The sequence below is a fragment of the Cryptomeria japonica genome, chromosome 5 (genome assembly GCF_030272615.1).
Source record: "Cryptomeria japonica chromosome 5, Sugi_1.0, whole genome shotgun sequence".
Taxonomy (NCBI): Eukaryota; Viridiplantae; Streptophyta; class Pinopsida; order Cupressales; family Cupressaceae; genus Cryptomeria; species Cryptomeria japonica.
In genome coordinates, this window is record NC_081409.1 from 88015965 (window position 1) to 88021964 (window position 6000).

Genomic DNA, 6000 nt, shown 5'->3' on the forward strand with positions numbered 1-6000 from the left:
GAGTACCAGGAGCATCAAGCTCTAGCAAGTTATCTTTAAGTATGTGTTCACGATGGATTTTGTTATAATTTATCATGTTATTGTATCGACACTTGGAGGCCTTATCTAAAGAGTATCACATCATCAAAATTATCAAGTTTGAGGTATAATTCTATCAATGAAATAGTTTACTTTAGATTTAGCCTTTGCCCTGTAAGAGTAAGCTCTCTTTACTTAATCATCATTTTTGTAGTGGAGGTTGACACCTACCCATTGTTTGACTTAGGAAAACCCCTACATAGCCTAACATTTTTGTCTCTTTTTTTTTTTTTCTGTGTAGGATTCATATCTGGTGAATTTGGATTACAAATTTGTGAAAAGAAAACTAAGACAAACAAATTTAGGCATTGAAGAAGCAAAAAACCATAGACGTTGTAACTTAGCTACAATGTTTGACACTTTTTTGATGAAATTTGAAGGAGATAATCTATATGACATCTTGATCTAGAATATGTTCATAAAATTTGCATAAAACATCTTTTGGATAGTGGTGCATAGCTACATAATCCATCACTTTCAGGCTAAAATTACAGACACAAGTTCCTCTCTGAGTCCCATTTCATGATTTGACTTCATAATTTGTAGATCTGTTCTGTATCTTAATGTTCATGCTAATTATTGTCAAATTTACATCTTTATACCCATTGCTTGCATTTTATCTTATCCAATCATATTAAAAATCAAAAGAGAATAACTCAATCATAGTGACTAGCTCTCCCAAGGGTTTGAAGTTGGGCCTATTGATTATTCTTTAATGAATGTTGATGTGAATGGGTTTGATTCCTAGTTTGCATGTCAGACTGGTGAACCCCATTTCCACTACATTACAGTAAGTATGAAAAGTATGGACATAAGTTCTACTTGGTTGATAATTATCAATTAGATATATTTGGATTTCGATAGTACTAAGATGGAAATATTGATGCTAGAGTTAGGAGATCTGATGATGTCTTGTTTATATCCCATGATTTGCACATAATCTATTGTATGTGATCAAGTTAATATATGTATGTGTGCATGTACTATTTTATAACGAATTCACTAAAATGGTAATTGTTAGAGGTAGTAGATTATGAGATTTATTTTAGCTTGATGCATGCACTATTTAGCATAATACTACCATAAAAATAATTTGTTGTCTACTTCATTAGGTAAAGAGATTGTATCCTCTTTAGCGGATGGTCATAATTTTTAAGTAGCTAAGGGTGCTTTTTATATATTTTTTGGGTCGGTAAAGGCAGAGCCAAATTATATTGATTATATAGAATTTACAGATAATAGTTTTTAACAGAGTCCATAAAAAAGATGCATCAAAATTCCTTCTAGTAGAAAAGGAGGAATGCAACCAAGCATTCCATATGTAAGTCTGAGAAAAAAACCCTTTAAAACAAGAATTAAAAGTCTAGATGGCAAAAGTTTACTGCCCTATTAATAGAGATTATAAGGATGAAATCAAAAAACCACTTGAGAGACATAACAAAAAGCTTAAGGTAGCTAGAGAGGGCCTAGCTTGCACTTTCCTTACCCATAGAGAGGTGCTTTTTATATTGAATCTAAGTTACCCATAGAAAAAAATATGCATGGAATTGGAGATTAGGCCACATATGAGAGAAGAGTAGATACAAACCTTAGAAAATAAAAATCTTGTTGAAGGGGTGTGTTGGTGCCCTCAAAATATTCAACGATTCTTAAGTTGTGTCCAGTGTGGCATGTGAGGCATTCGTTATATGAGCTCAAAGCTCGGTGAAAGGGAGGTGAGTATCTCTCCGAGTTCCTAAGTAGGTGCAACCTAGAGCTTTTATCTCAATGATTATCATGAGGATTATTTCATTTGACTGAGAAGCAGACTGTGACACAAAGGAGCAGGATGAGGATAATGATATGCTAGCTGGCAAAATTGATACTACCATAGGATTTGGATGGTCAGTATGGGTCCAAATTGGTAATCATGCCTAGAAACGCTAACGCAATTGATATGATATATGATTAGTTAGATACAGATGTCAAAAAAGAAATGTTATTATAGACATTTGACACAAGTTTGAGGGTGAAAATTTGAAAGGATTGATTTTCGCGAATAGATCAAATGTGTGAAGATAGGCAAGTAGTTGTCACCAATATGCGTTTTCTATGTGAATGATTAGGCAAAGGCAAGAAGATTGTTGTTAAATACAGAAGTAGTGTAAGGATAGATTGACAATTAATTAATAGCTCTTAAAAGGTTGTGAGATGGGATTTGAAAGTGTTGCATATATGTCAAGGCCCTGTGAACTATGGATTGTGTTGCAGAAAAGATGCAAAATTCCTGAAGAGATATGCACGAGGACTCCATTGTATAATCAAAGGGGTGTTGAAAATGCACATGGCTGCTAGAGAGGAACAAGAAGATTGAAGTGCAGATGCAAGACTACTTTGCAGTTTGCAGAAATTTCCATCTTCCGTGATGACCAAGTTTTCCCTTTGGAAGCAGAGAACTATGGAGACAACAAAGAGTGCAAACTCTGATGAAGTGGGTTGGTAGCACCGCAAACCCACATGTGTGGAACTGTCAATGTTCTCCCCTACTAGGATGAGTAACCAGAATTAATCATTCTGGTGTTCTCTGCATCAATAACCACCCATGGTTGGTGGTGAATTGGCTCACATGATGGTTAGTTTCCGTGAAAGCCCTCTGATCTAGGCATAAAGGCTTTCATGAGTGATCATCCTGGCGGTTACACTTCAAGACAAAGTAATATTATTACAAAAGGGATAATTAGGTAAAAATGAATTGGACACATGTAAACAACCTAAAGCTTATTACATTCCTTACCACTATAAAAGGAATTCCAAGTCTGTTAGAAATAGGTTCTAGGATTTTGCATTTTCAAGCATGTAAATAGGGTTTTGTCAAATTTTAAGTTGCAGATCATGTATGTTAATACAGTAGTTCCGATTTTATGAACAAGGGAATCAGTGTCTGAAATCAAAAATGTTATTGTCATGCAATTGTCTCCAGTTTTGTACACTTCTAGTTATATGAGTTGAATACCTTGAGGAGGTTTTGATTTAGATTTATCGATCTTCTATAAATTTATTGTTTGTTCACTGGTCTCTTTCAAGGAAAGAGTTAAATTTCTTTGTCTAAACAATTTTAATCTTAAGTTTTATACTCAAGTATTTACAAATTTTGGAATATCAAGGATATTTGGAAGTTGTCTTCACAATTTTTTATGTGATAGTAATGTTTATTCATGGGTTTCTTCCAAGGGAAGAATTAAAAGATTTGAGTAAATGTTTGTGGTTTTGGGTGCACAAATTGGATCTGTAAGAAGAGTTTGAGTGACAATATGAGTGAATTTGTTAATGTAAGGCATTAACAATTTTGATATGCACTGGTTGTTTTCTATTTGTTCATTTTATTCCTGTTGTAGTTTCATGTTTGACTCTATAACCTCAAATCATGCATTAGTCTATTGAAGGCTTGATATGTTTCTAGAAACAAATCAAATTATCAAAATCCTTCTATACCCTCTTGTTGTTAGATATAGGTTTTAAATTATATTTGCTCTAAGGGATGGGTAGTTGATACAAAATTAGAGTAAAGCCAACTTTGGATTTAAAATCATATGTATTCTGATTTAATATGTTGAGAGCAATATGCTTAAATGTGATACTTTGTTGAAATGTATATGAATCCAAGAGTATTACCAAGGTCTACCCGCCTAGGTTCTGTAGAGCCCAAAGTGAAGGCAAAATTGCTTATTTCCTGTTAATCGACCAAATCCAATGTTAGGATTGAATATAAAGTTTGACTATCTTTTAGATCTTAGCATTTTGTTGATTTGGGGCACCAAAAGGTTGAATGATTATAATATTGAATTCAGTTTTTGTGAGCATTGCATTAATGCATTTAAGAAAATTGTATTCAATTTTTACTTGAATTATCATAAATCTTGTGGTATTTTAGATATTATTCATTATGACATGTCTTGTTCAATTGATGCTCCTTCAATTGCAAAATCCACCTATTGTGTTTCATTAATTGATGATTATAGGAAAAGGACATGAGTTTACTTTTTAAAGTGTAAATCTATATTTTTAATTATTTAAATAAATTCAAAGCAATGGTTGAGTTGTAGATTGGATAGAAAATTAAATGTTTGAGGGTTGGTAATGGAAATGCAATTTTCTCTAGTATTTTTCTTAATAACATTGTAGCATTTAGAGACAAAATACAACTTAAAATTAAACATAGTAGAATGGATTTACAGATGAACTAAATTATATACTAACAGAAAAGTTCAAGAGTATGTGTAGTGGAGATGTATCCAAATAAAGAATTTGGGTTGAGGTTTTAGCCACTACTTTCCACCTGATTAATAACTCTCTTACATCAGTTATGTTTGATAAAATGCTTGAGGCATGGTCAAGTCAGAAGCCTTCCTTGAGACATATCAAAGTTTTTGGTTGTGAGGAATATGCACATTTACCAAGTGAGAAGTGAAAAAGTTGGAGAAAAAGGTTACTAAATTTATCTCCATTGGTTACATTTATGGTAAAAGGATACACTCTTTAAGATCCCTTTGAACAAGGGTAATATATAATAGAAGTGTGATTTTTTGATAAACAAATCCTGATTATTTTATCTCACAACATAAAAAATAGAAAACAAAGATGTGATTCAACTTAATTTTATACTTGAGAAAGTTGAATTGATACCACTAGCTAGACAAGAACTTGACGAGACTTCATCAAGCTCCAAATATTTAGAAGAGGAAGAACCTCCAACTTAGCTTGTTTAAATGTTTACAAGGCATAGATAACTATTAGAATGGTATTTACTAGATGATTGAAGATTATTATTTTTCTTTGAATACTAATTTTGATGAACTAAGATGCATAAAAGAGGCGTTAGGTATGAATGGTGTAGGATCCTGGACAATAGACATGCATGGATAAATGAAAACACTAAAAAATAATGATACATGGGATCTAGAACCATTTCTTGAAGGGTGTAAACCTGTTGTTTGCAAATGGGTGTTAAAAAGGAAGGTTGGTTTAGATGTTAGTATTGGGGCATACAAAGTAGGTTGGTTGAAAAATATTATTTCCAAATCGAGGGGGTTAATTATGGTCATATTTTTCTCCTATTATTAAAATTACATATGTTAGATCATTATTAACTATTATAAAATCTTATAAATTAGAGGTCAAGAAAATGGATGTGAAAATGACATTTCTCTATGACAATTTAGAAGAGGATATTATATGACACAACCAAAACACTACAGGATTGAATGTAAAAGTAACATTGTTTGTAATTGAAGAAATAATTGTATGGCCTAAAATAAAGTCTTACGATGTGGTATTAGAATTATTTTACATATGTGTTGAGTTTTTTATTTGAGCATTGTGTTTATTTAAAATTTGATGGTGGCAATTTCTTGGTTATTGTTTTATATGTTTTATAATGATATGTTGTTTCGTTAGAAAAGGGAAAGGTATGGTTTTAGAATTGAAACCTCACCTCTAAGAAAAAATTAAAATAAAAAATCTTAGTGTAGCTAAAAAAAATATTGGGATGAAGATCACAAGCGATAGAGAGAACATAAAGCTATGGCTTTGCTGGACTAAGTATATCAATTTAGTGAATCATAGAGAGAAAACCATTGTGTATTCCTATGAGAATGGTAATGAAGTTAATTTTTACACATTATCCTACATCCCATTCAGAGATGGAAGACATAAGAAGAGTGTATTACTAGAGAATAGTTGGAAGGTTAATGTATGCTATGGTCTATACTAGACCAAACACTGTCTAACTAGTAGGAGTTCCATATGTGTGTGTATCTACCTAAGAAGAGTTCATTAGGATGTAGCTAAAAGAGTATTCAAATATTTAATGGGTTCCTTGTATTTTCATGGTATAGGAGAAGAATTCCTTGGATATTCATGGTTATGTGCATTCACATTATGTAG